The 13,455-nt window shown below is 43.2% G+C and overlaps 2 long non-coding RNA genes across 3 annotated transcripts in view; both read left to right on the top strand.

The window, feature by feature from the left end:
* LOC105425598 (uncharacterized) overlaps positions 1–13,455 on the top strand; it is a 98,239-nt gene that overhangs the window by 84,053 nt on the left and 731 nt on the right. The window contains exon 3 of one of the 2 annotated variants that reach the window (XR_016138149.1): positions 3,140–4,350. The exons of the other annotated variant lie outside the window; for it this stretch is intronic. This is a non-coding gene — a long non-coding RNA (uncharacterized LOC105425598). Of the gene's footprint in view, positions 1–3,139; positions 4,351–13,455 lie in introns of those variants that run through there. 2 annotated transcript variants of the gene reach the window in all.
* LOC105425596 (uncharacterized) lies at positions 6,948–13,411 on the top strand. The gene is made up of 4 exons (XR_016138146.1): positions 6,948–7,499; positions 7,603–7,688; positions 7,893–8,020; positions 8,637–13,411. It is a non-coding gene; the product is annotated as an uncharacterized LOC105425596 (long non-coding RNA).

Here is a 13,455-nt window from a genome sequence, read left to right as displayed (position 1 = left end):
TTTACAGGAGGTACTTAGACATATATTTCTGCGGAGAACGCATTTCACGAGCTACCATGGCAAGCTCTTACCTGCGGACTAGCTTACATGGCTCCCCTCGTTCCTTGACTTTGTGGCCGCAGGACACGAGGACCCTATGCCAAATCTTAATGGAAGGACAGGAGGGATAGATTCAAATTGTCCACTCCCTCGCCGATGATGCAGCCCTCATATCAATGACCGTTAAACATAAAGCAGGAAATGGATTTGTAAGTCTGCGTCGAGCGCTGGTTCAAGCAGGACATGCTCGCATCGAGCGATATCTGATCGGAAATACACTCCCGTCAGTCTGAATAAAATATTGTAAGAATTAGACGACCGTAAGCGGTCATGAAAGAGATTCGGAATATAAACAGTTAACAGAGAGGAGCCGTCGTGGTCGTGCAGACTAAGTGTCGAATTGGTAGACGAAGGATCCCGAGTTCAAATCCAGTCGGTCTCCGTTAATTTTTTCCGAATCTAATAAATATCTTTCAATCTCAGAAGTGGGATTCAGCCCATGTTATCTCAGAGAGGATACAGCCTATGTTACCTGATAGGGAGAATTCAGTCGATTTTGTATGTGTCGTTTGTGTGTTGTTCGAAATGAACCAAGTCGGGGAGTTAAATACTCCAATGTCGTGTCGATCGTTCAAAAAAAATGAACGGAAAAAGTCGTGGAGTAAAATACTCCAATGTCGTGTTGATCGTTCAAAAGTGAACGGAAAAAGTCGTGGAGTAAAATACTCCAATGTCGTGTCGATCGTTCAAAAGTGAACGGAAAAAGTCGGGGAATAAAAGTACTCCAATGTCGATCGTTCAAAAAAAAAGTGAACGAATTTGGAAGCAGAAGCTCCAAATTTCGGATAAATTCCGGTAGATGAAGACTCGGTACATTCGAGACGAATGTAATGCCAGAATGGCCGAGCTGTAAGAATTAGACGACCGTAAGCGGTCATGAAAGAGATTCGGAATATAACAGCCAACAGAGAGGAGCCGTCGTGGTCGTGCAGACTAGTGTCGGAAGTGTTGGTAGACGAGGGATCTCGAGTTCAAATCCAGTCGGTCTCCGTTAATTTTTTCCGAATCTAATAAATATCTTTCAATATATATAAAGGTATAAAAATATATAGGTTACATATTATACACTTACATTATTATATACTCTTATACACTTATTATTATATATTTTTATACACACATTTGCTATTAGTTGTGTGAGACTAACATAGAAATTAAGTTTTAGTAATGCTATATTGCCCAAAATTTGTAGCATATTTGTTTTTCTTTTAAACAATATAGTAAAATAAGATTTAAAAAGATAATACATAAAAATATGCATAAAAAAAAATATTTTATTTAGAAATTAATGGGAAATTTAATTATATTATCTTTATTCACGTATATTATTGTTACTATGTGTGTGTTCATGTGCGTATTAACGCTAAAATATATTAATTAATCCTGTCGAATAGGGCTTGTTGTTGTTACTGCACTGAAAATCATTCTATTTATGTATTTGTGAATTTTAATTATAGAATTTTAATTAGCATATTTATCACATTTTTCTTTCTCTTTCCATGTAATCGTTAATGTATCGGTTCAGTTTTAGGAACAGACTTCAGCGAAAAAGTATATATTATAAAAAAAATTGTAGAAAAGACGAGAGAATAACAATAACAACGATAAAACCTTTTCTCTCCTCTTTTCTAAGAAAAGGAAGAAATTTTTTTTCAGGATACTCATGTAAACGATAAAACCTAAAAGTAGACTCTTTAACTTACGAAGAAGAAATGATATAATTCATTAATATAGAAAAAGGGAGAGAAAGAGAAAAGAATCATTATATTTCTTCTTTTCTTTTTGCAAATGTTGTCTACCCCCAACATTGGCCTTTTTTTTTTGTTTTGAGAGGAGGAATCTTTGCAAGACCTCCAACGGAAGACAGTTGGGGAGTGTGGGATTCGAGTGAGCGGCACGCCGGACGAAAGACCGTTCAGCAGCGCCCACTAAACCTCCTCTATTTCCAACACGACCGTAAGCGGGGGAGGGTCCTGGAACGTTGACGAAACAACTCATCACGAACCCTCCCCCTTTGGTCATGGCCCAGTAATGGGCAACAGACGCATCAAGGGACGTACCATATTTATTTCGAGGAAGATAACAGATAGATACAGAAAACGTTAATAAATAAATAATGAAAATAAGTAATAAAATAATAATAAATAAATGAATAAAAGTATGCATAAATAAATAATTATATACAGGTGAGTGGGCGGTTTAATTCGCCACGAAGAACCATGCTACTAATTAATTAGTTGAAAACCTATATTGCGTAATATGCGGAAGTCGAAATTAAGAGTGAAAACAGTGTATTCCCTGTACATTCTCTTTGAAAGAATTCATTTATTCGCTCGTTTATTCAATCATCCTTTCAGTCATCCAATTGCAGGCCCTGAATAAATCAACCAATCAGGAGGGCAGAATACGGTTCATAAGAATGAGCCCATAGTCACATTCGGGCACAGCAACAGTTGAACATACTCGAATTAGGACAATTCGTATAATGTAAGGCTATCACATGAAAACCTTGAACAGACCGGGATCCAGGGGAAATAAATTCCCTAGGGCATAGAAACGAGCATTAAAGATCTAAGAAGCGAATATGGCGTGACCCAATGTGATAATAGACCAGATTTAATGGTCGCGGTACCCAATACAATCCTAACCGATTCCTTGCAACATGATCCCCCGGGCTTCGATCGTCCTGGCATTAGCATCCCTCCTCAACTCATTCTTACGTCTAATCGAGAGGGGGGTATCGCCAACCCTGTCCTCCCTTTCCCTGACATACGGTACACAGTATAAAAAGGCCGCCGTAGGAGGATTGTCCTTACATAAAAGCCATCTAACGTTGTCACGGTAAGTATAAGATGGTTCAGAAATTATGGCCGCATAAGCCCCGTGTTCCTTCATCATGTGAATAAATATGTCCTGCGCGACCGAACAACTGTTGAGGTTAATTTGAATTAGCTTCATAATTGCTTTTCCGCAGGTGCAATTTCCATGGTCATAGAATCCCCTTGAGAGTTATTACCTGTCTGTTCGTTGCTTTTTTCAGGGGAGGTTGCTCCGCTGTGTGATCTGTCCTTTAGATTCACCAGCGGACCCGGAGCTACTGGAGGACACATTTCATTTCCGGCCCTATGGCTATACGGTAGTCCTTTCTCCTTACAGAGAAGACAGCTTGGGCGATTTTTGCATGAGTTAAGTTTGTGCGAAGCGTCTCCGCAGTTAAAACAGTAGCCAGTTCTGTCCAGTTCACTGGGACATCTGTGTTTCGTATGACCCCTAGCGAAACATCTAAAACACCTCACCGGTCTGGCAGGTAGTAACTCTACTTTGACCGATTTAACCCAGCCAAGTTCAATCGTACCAATGTTTGATAATTTTAACGCTGATTGTAGGGGACATTGAAGCCACTTTTATTTTAAATAATGTTCCCCGGAGGGCATCTCACCCTCCGGGGTGGATACATAAGAAAACGGCTAGGCCGCGCGCAATTTAAATACTATATGGGCGGGGAACAATAGCCCCCCCCCGCCTTGTGGGCACTAAAATTGGTGTGGCTGGCGAGGTCGCTCCCCGCCAGCATGCGCAAATTAGCTCACTTTATTTTAAAGAATGTTCCCCGGAGGGCATCACACCCTCCGGGGTAGGTACATAGGAAAGCGGCTAGGCCGCGCGCAAAATTAAAATAATATATGGGCGGGGGACAATAGCCCCCCCCGCCTTGTGGGCACTAAAACTAATGTGGCTGGCGGGGTCGCTCCCCGCCAGCATGCGCAGATTAACATTAGATAATCCCCCCCAGTTCGCGTGCTGAGGGGATGACGCAATTAATAATTGGCGGCCCTCGGGGTGTATCACAGATAGATAGGTTAAACAATAAAAGACCCCGAGGGCGCGCACGCGACAATAATTAATATAATAAAATAGACTGTAGTCAGCGCGGCACACTCACACTCGCTTAAAATACAATAATATTTACGCGACACGCACACTCGAACATTCATGGCCCCACAGAAAGAAAACAAGATAAAATAAATATAAATAAATAAGATAAAAATAAAGATAAGTAAAAATAGATAATAAATAGAAATAAATAAATAAAAAAGAATAAGAATAAATAACAATACCATGAAACAGAAAATAAAAACAAACGGTCCGGGCAATAAAATATGTGTACAAGAAAATAAAATGGTGTCCAGACACTAACAAGAGGCGGACAGGAGGCCCGTCCACATCTCATGAAAAAATAATAAGGTAATAGAATAATAAAATAATAAAATAATAGCGTAATAAGAATAAGAAAAATACATATAAATAAATAATAATAAAATAATAAAATAAATAATAATAATAAATTAGACTTAAAGATTAAAGGATAAACTATAATACAGAGATGTGGACATCGGCCGCTCCTGCCCGCTTGGATAAAAAAGGGGGACCAAGACGAAGACAAGAATAAGTTACGCGACATTCACACTCACGGAGATACGCGACGCGTCGCAACTTCTTCAGTGACGGCCCAGCGCCGGCGGACGGCCCGAGGCGGCGTCGCGAGCCCCATCGCCAGCGGGGCGAGAGGGAGCTTGGTACTGGCGGACGCCGGACACGTGCTCCACATAAATGTCCCTAGACTAGCGGATGGTATCCGAGACGATCAACCGCCGCATCATCGAGGCATACGGACCGCCAATCCGCAGCACCCTCAGGACAGCCTCGTTTCTCGGATCCCACGACCCGAGAGCACCGACGACGAAGGCCGTCACGAGGACACGGTACCCCCGCCGCTGGAGCTCCTCAGCCAGGGGAGAGTACTTGGCGATTTTCCTTCCCCTGGCTTCCTCGAAAGACATCCAGCGGTTTTCGAAGGTCACCGTGACATCGCATATGACGACACTCTTGGAGAGCTCGTGCCTGACCAGGTCGTAACTCGCCAAGTTCCCCGTCCATGCCCTCTATCCGCTGGTTGACCCGTTTGTCACCAGGCAGACGGCAAGCCTTCCAGAGGCGGTACAATACGGCATTGTGCCTCAGCTGTATTGCGGCAGCATGGACGCCGCAGTGACCGAGCACATGTGGTAAGGTCTCCGATACCTCCCCGCATCGCCGACAGCGCTTGTCGCCGTCCCCCCAACGCCGCGCGCCGTTGAGGGGAAGGACATCGAGACGTGCTCGATGTATAAAGCGCCAGTCGGCGAAGCGGGTGAAGCTGCCGCCGCGAACGAAGTGATTGCTCACTGGCACTCGCGACGACACCTCGAAGACCTTACCTTGGTCGGGTTTACTGAGCAATCGCTCCGCGTAGTGCTCGGCTACAGCTGAGCGCAACCGATTCACCACCTGGTTACGCGCTCCAGGTGGGATCTTAACCGCGGCACCCCTGGGTCCTCGGCACTCCACGATCATCTCCTCGGTCTCCGGCACCCACCGCCACCGCAGAGACAACCGCTCGGACAGCCTTCGCGCGGCATTCCGCGCCCTCGACCAGAGGGATTTCTCCCCTCCGCCTTCCCTCCAGCGAACCAGAGAGGAAGGCGGCGATACTCTCGCAACTAGGGGCGTGGCCGATCCTGCGCTGAACCACCCCCGTCAGCGACTCCCAGGCGAGACGCCTGACGGTGGCATCAGCTAACGGAAGGAGTCCACACCCCCCCATCGCGGGAGCATGTAGACCCCCTCCGCGCTGGCACGCTGGGGGAGATTCAGCCAGGACTTCGCGAATCTCCGAATCGCGAGATCCGCGGCCGTGAGGGGACGCTTCTCCACACTGGCTCCCCGCAGCAGAAAATCCAGGTGTGGTAGGATGAAGGTCCCGAGCACATCACATCTCTGCCACGGGGCGAGGAGGGCGCGATCCACCGCGCGAACGTCCGAGAGGAGGTCCCCGATGGTGGCGTAGGGTATCTGGTCGACCGAGAATCCCGTCGGAACACCGAGGTGGGTGTAAGGCTCACCCTCTGCCAGATGACGCACCGGTTGGCCCTGGATGCTGAACGACGTCGGCAGAACCCTGCCGCAACCATCCGTGCCGATGTGCAGGGTGGCGCATTTGGCAGGGTTGAACCGCAAACCCACCGACGCCGCTTCAGTCTTCACTGCGTTAAGCAGTCTCCTCATACTCTCCGGAGTCTCTGTCAGGAGTGCAACGTCGTCCGCGTAAGCCAAAACACTAAACTTGTTATTAAACATGCGATACCCCGCGTCGACATCGGTGGCTGCACGCAGCACCGAGTCGATCGCGAGGTCAAAAATAATAGGGCTTAGCGGACAACCCTGGCGTACTCCGGAGCGTATGGGGATGGGCGCGGTGAATCCCTCGGCGGTGCGCACACGCGTAGTGCAGCCGTCGTACATCGAGCCCCATATATTAATGAGACCCTTAGGCACCGCCGCTCCAGCCAGAGCACGGCGGATCGTCGCGTGCGGGATCGATCCAAACGCGTTGGATAGGTCCAGCCACGCGACAACCGCCTGCCTCCGGCTCCTCCTCGCGTCAGTCAGGGCCTCCTGAAGGACGAAATTGTGCTCGAAGCATCCCTCGTCCCTCAGGAAGCCCTTCTGGGCGGGACTAAGTCGGCGGTTGGCGACCGCCCAGTCGGTCAGACGATCGGCGAGAATCGCGGCGAAGAGCTTGGGGACGGTGTCCCCCAAAGCGAGAGGGCGCCAGTTCTCCAGCATGCCCCGGTCTCCTTTCTTATGTACAAGTATCGTACTGGAGGTCTTCCAGGACGCGGGGACTGCCTCGAGCCACAAGCAGCAATTACAAATTGCTGTGAGGAGCCGCGTACCCGGATCCGCCCCACGGAGGTCACGGTAGGTGACGCCGTCGGGACCCGGCGCAGAGTTATTCATGCGCCGGAGCCGACGGTCCACCTTTCGCTCCGTGAAGGGATTCAGGAGATACGCGAACTCCTCCTGCGAACCCGAGATTGCGAACCCGCTGATTGTAGGGGACATTGAAACCATACTACACCCAGATCGTTTCTGGCCACTCTGATGGGTCCGATCCGGACACTGTCGGGGGAGCAATCTCCCACAACCGAGACCTGTTGACGAATCTTCGAGAGAGTTACCGAATCATCAAAGCCGGACAGTCTGATATCCGCCTGCCTCATGGGTTTACCTATCTTGACACGAGGGTCCTCTATAATTTCCCTCATCTTTTCGACAATGTGGTCAGCTGTTTTGGATGGATCTTCACCCCTGATTTCTAAGAGTACACCACCAGAGAGGGCTCGTTTTATCCGCGTATCCGTGACATTGTGTTCCTTCAGGGAAATACTACTCTTGGCCTTGCCCAACATCGACACATACGATGGTCCATCGTTGTCAATTACAATTGAGATTGCCGCCACATTGGGAGACGGGATGTTAACTCCGCTCCTTCCAGGACGACATGGTCGCGGGATATGGTAAGTTTCCCTGTAGTTATCCATTGCACGTTCCGTCGCTCTGCCAGGAGGTCTATTATTATTACCTCTTTTCCTTCTGTTTCTCTTTACAACCTCTGACCAGCCTATTTCCTCTCTGCCTCCGGCCTCTGAGGATGACACAGGAATATTGTTAGCAGCCAATTCCAAGAGACGAGGCTTCATACTCAGGTCTGTCCACAAAACGATTTTCTGTATTCTTCGGATTGTCGGTTTCTCCTCCGCTAGTAATATTAAAGTCATTGGTTAATAATTCTCTCATTGCTCCGGTGAATTTCATCAAGAGCTCATTGACTGCCTCGTATTTATGATTTCTGTTTCTGTTAACTCTACCTGTGTTATCTTTATTAATATTTACATTTGATTTATTTACAGGAGCCGAACGTTCTTTGTCTACAAAACCATCAGACTGTCTAGCATTTTCCTCCTCGACACGGAGCTTCAGGCCGCCTATGCTAGACTGTGCTATCGTGGTTGAGGATTTCTTTTGTTTTAATTCAGCGGTAAGTGCCCTGATCGAGTTCCGTAGCATTCTATTTTCCTCTTTCAGCTTGTTGAGTTCATCTTTAATTTCATCATATTGGCTTCTACTAATATTATCCTTATTTCTGCCAGATACTCTATCCATCAGCTTTTCTATTCCTCGTCTCGCTGCCCACAAGTTGACTTTAATCTACCTGCTTACCGGCCCTTGCAGAGAGTTTGATTTCTTCCTATAACCTTCAACCTCACCAAGCCAGTCTATAATCTGCGCTCCAGCGTCTACAGTTTTCAAGTATTTAATTATATCAGATTTTTCTTCAATTTCCATCTTTTGTGTGCTCGTAAGTTTATCACCGCTAACATTTCTGGGAGAAGAACCGAATCTTCTCTTCTTACCTCTTCTATTTAATCCACTGGGACTATTATCCCAGTTTATCGTGGACGACTCCGGTCCAGTGTTCCCATAAGATACGAAACTAACTTCATCCGAATCCAAAAGGCTGATCGTTTCACTAGGTTGTAAGTTGTCGTATTTGTTACTTCCAGCTCTTCTTCTTTCTCCACTCGGTGTTTATTATTATATTTGGGCTTCCAAGAATCCTCTTCATCGTCCGGGATGTAAATTATGTTCGATAGATTCGGGTCCGGATATCTCGACAAATCAGCTACCACATGAGGGGCTCCTGAGGAGGAAGAGGCACCCTCATCATACGTCTGCCCTATGCCACTTGACGAAGGCCCGCTGGCGGCAGGGACTATACCGCCAGTACCTATACCCCTCTTGCTCTCCCTCGATAAAAGGGGTCCTCGATGACGACCGCACAGAGAGCAGGTTCTTTCCACGAGGCCGCCCTACTGCCATCCGAGAAGCAGCAACCCCCAACATTGGCCTAAGGCGGGGGGTTGTTACGTCCGGTAGACCTCACGATTCTTTTTTTTCGGTACGAATGAGCGAGTTCCGATACAGCGTAAAAAATCATTCTGAATAATAAACTAAAATATTTTTTACGAGCTCAAGCTCTGTGGACGCCAGTCTGCCGAACACGTGAACCTCAGATTGTTGAGGGCCGCTTTTCGAACTACTAAATAAACTATAAAACCCGATCGAATTGTAACTAAACTAAAATAACACTTCATCGACAGTCATATGTCGAACGTAAAAAAACTTAGTGCACTAGCGACGACGGAAAATCATAAATTAAATATCTGTTTTCTCTCATGGTAGGCTGCATACTCGAATAGCCATCTTCGTGGCATCAGTTATTTAATCCGCTGACCACCCATTCAGCCACAAATATTAAGATAATGCCATATGTTAATAGAGGTTCAGATTGACTACCTAATTATCCTCCCTAAAAACCCTCCCCATACTAATCAGACTCTTTTTTCAAAATTCAGAATTACGATAAGCTAACTCCTCTCACATCCCTAATGACTCGCTAATTCCTATTTGTTAAAGATCCGTGAGATATTCTTAATTTCGAACCAAAGCCCCATTCCAGCGACAGCTTTTTACTAAGATCCTCCCTGGAGGAAACGCACTTTTTTATTACTTCTTGACTGGCAATCTTCATGCGCTCTGAACCATCAGTTTTTCACGAGCAATCTTAAACCTTTTTACGAACATGTGTTCGCGTTCGTTCGCGTTCGCATTCGCATTCGCTTTTTAACTCTCGGTTTAGCCTTTGTTGATTCGCGCCGAAGTAACCGCAGATTTAATTATTTAAACTTTAATATTGGGACGAGTAAATTAAATAAGTTTGTAATTTCATTCAAATATTACTTTATTTTATTCCGAACGGAAGTGTTCCTTTTGTTGTGTGCGCCCTTGCTTTCTTCTACTTCCCTGTGGAACCCCAGGAGCACTTAAAAAGAACCCCAAAAGAACACCACTTAAATACCGATCATTTCCCCTTGCTCCCATCCCTCCTCATTTACCTTTCTGAGCCTACCGTGCTTAAGGTTTAATATTTTTACACTTACATAAATGTTTATTTAAATTATTCTATTATTTTTATTTACTTATATTGTAAAAACCGGGCATGACCCTAAATATTTTAACGTAGAGTCTTACCCTGCCATGCCCGATGACCTCCGCATTTTTGTAACACCCGCGTGCTACACCTACATTTTATTTTATTTTTTTCCACTCACATGCACGCATTCGAAAAAATATTAACCATTAGCATTATCTACCGAATGATTATGCATACTATTTTTTTCTTTATGTTTAAGTATTTTATGTTTTAATCTTGTATTGTGTTCCTTTTACATTAATTAATTAAATGTTTCCATTAATAATAAATCAATTTATTCATTCTTAATTTAATCTTCTCGTCACGCTCATTCCCATCCGCTCTCGGGGATCACATATGGTCCTACCCAGGCAAAAGAGATTAAATTCCCAGACAGCACGCATGTCTAAAAGACATCTAAAAGACGTCTTATAAGTGTCGGTCCACAATAGATGATTTAAGCTTTAAGAAGTAAGAAATTGACCAATTATAATCGAATATGAAAAGAATACTCGACTATGATTAGTCAATCACCTATTGTGGACTGACACTAAGAGACGTCTTGAAGACTTTACCAAAAGACGTCATAAATACGTGTTTTGGACATGTCTTGAGAAAGAATATGTCTTAAGAATATCCTTTTAAAGATGTTTTTAAGACTACATCAGAAAAATGCTTTTTCGACATCTTAAAGACATCTTTTCTAAGACATATGTTCCATAACCTCATCTGTCATCAATATAACTTCTAAAAATTTTAAATGACAATTCCAAACATAATTATTTACATTACCGACTGTGATATTTATCGAGAAGCGACTACACATTTATTGATTGGAATAAATAACATGACCAATTTCGATATAATGTAACCTATAAGAATATTGGCAGTCAGTTTATCTAGTACTCCAATATTTTATATTATAATATACAAGAACGCAATTAAGATGAAACTATTCAGAAACGTATTGACAAGAGGAAGAATACGAGATAGAAGGAATTCGAAACAGCTGGAATTACTTGATAAATTGGTATATCAATGATTTAACATCTACATTTCTAATGACAAAATTGATTTCTAATTACAATAGATAAATCAAAGTTGTGTAACCATTATATCAATGATGTACCAATTTATTAAATAATTCCAAATTCTGCCTCGTATTCTTTCTCTTGTCAATACTTTCCGTATAATTAATTTTTATGTCATTATAGAATATCCAAAAGACGTCCAAATAAGACTTCCAAATAAGACATCTGAAAAATGTCTGAAAAACATCTAAAAAATGTATTTATTTATAAAAATGTATTCATTTATTGAAAAATAAGCTTTTATTGCTGTTCTGTCTGTATCCTCCTAAACGATTAACATCATTGCTGATTAAATCTTCATACACAAGCTTAATTGCGTTGAGAACTTCGTCAGACATAGTCGGTTTATGTGTATATAAATTTAAGGTATTGCAAGTTTTTGCCCTTTACCAAGAGCATCATGTATCTAGATCGTTCAAGCACCCCGTATGGAAAGGAACTATTGAGAATTATTGAGAACTATTCAGATTTCTATAGTTACCATTCAATTTGTTAACATTTTTATAAGTGGTCCAAGTATCAGTCGGTCTTGTCTTTTTTTCCAGATAATCAATTTAGATTCATCTGGAGGCTACTTGCATATATCAGCAAATCTAGTTTCTTTATCATTTTCTGCACATATTTTAATATAAATATTTTCTACCCATTACAAGCTGGTACTGCATAAATAGTTGGCTTAGATACGTATACAGGCAATTCTAGTACAGCATACTGCAACAAAATATAAACATTAATAAATATAAATCTTGGTTTATATAAAATTAACATACATATTGATGATATTGGTAATTTTCTTAAACTATGATCTTTTTTTAATGTGTTATGCAGTCTAAGAAAGTTGTAAAAATTAAATGCTAAGAATAAGTTAATTATTAGCTATTTATTACGAATAATAAGTATATACCAATAAATTATAAAAATATACGATAAAACAATAATTTTCATAATCGATAATTATAGATCCATGGATATATAGAATTATTTCTGACAAAAAGATTTTTCCTATAAACTTGTTATCAGACATAATTCTTATAAAAAGCCCAAGTGTATTGTTTCATAAGTAAAGTAACAAGAAATAATCAACTTACCAGTTTATCCGTATTTTCACCGCAATTTCAGTAGTCATATTGAGAATTATATTCCACTGTGGCGGTCCCCCGCTCACACAACTAATACCTAGCAGAAACATACACGAAAAAGCACCATGGCCCGCATGGCGCTGTGGTAGCGCTCGAGACTCATACACCTGAGGACCTAGGTTCGAATCCCACCGCGGCCAACATCTTTTTTCCGTCAAAATACTTCATATCGTGGACAACGCTCCTCCAACACCAGCCTCCACACCACTTTAATTGTCTCAAATAAATAAAAACACAAGATGGTGAAAGTGCGTGCAACGCCGTAGTGTTACGTCGTGACGACTGCACGATTCTCTAAGCGGATAATCCCTATTATCCTAATCGCGGAAGTACACCGATGTTACATCTTGACGACTGCACGATTCTTCTCTTTCGGATATCAGTTATTAGAATTTAATTAAGCAGATAAACGGATGACACATGTTCTGTTACGATCGCGACGGTTACGCAACTGATCTCTTCCGGGAGTCGGTTACCAAGAATTTGGATAAGCGGATAATCCCTATTATCCTAATCGCGGAAAAACAACACGTGTACAGATGTTTTTCCTCAACGAAATCATATATATATATAATGCTCTTAAAGGCACGGAGCACTCACTGCTACGTCCTTTTTTCACGCGGTCAGAACATTTTCAGTTTATCAGTTGTCAATAATTCAGTCGGTGTCAGTCGAAAATAATCAACAAGTACAAGTGACCAAGTTTCCTGACGACACCGTTACCGCCTTCATCATCTCGCAGATCCCAAGTCTCCAGAGTAAAAGTAAGTTTAATTACACATAGAAAAATTCTCTAATAATAGTTTTTGGGTCTCTTCTCCTTATACTTTCTCATTCTTCCCTTACATCCCTTCTTTCTATCCTCTGCCATTCTCCTTACACTTCTACTCCCTTTTTCTTTTTCTTTTCTCTTTCTTTCTTTGCTTGGGCCGTCGGACCTCTCGGGCTCCCTCCTTCCTATGCGTTGCGGAGCACTCAGCAGGTTCATGGCCGCCGAATAATTCAGCAAAAATCTGCTTCTTCTCTGTTGGCTTCAGCCGTCGAACCTCTCGGGCTCCCTATGCGTTGCGGAACACCCAGCAGGTTCATGGCTGCCGAGTAATTCGGGAAATCTATTCTTTTCCTTTTTCTCTCCTCTCTTACACTTTTCTCTTTCCCTTTTTAATTTCTCTCCTCTGTCGGATCTCTCGGTTTCCTGAAATATTTCAGA

Source organism: Pogonomyrmex barbatus, unplaced genomic scaffold, assembly GCF_055798465.1.
Source record: "Pogonomyrmex barbatus isolate J1 unplaced genomic scaffold, ASM5579846v1 scaffold12, whole genome shotgun sequence".
Taxonomy (NCBI): Eukaryota; Metazoa; Arthropoda; class Insecta; order Hymenoptera; family Formicidae; genus Pogonomyrmex; species Pogonomyrmex barbatus.
This window is presented reverse-complemented; position numbering and strand designations above follow the sequence as displayed.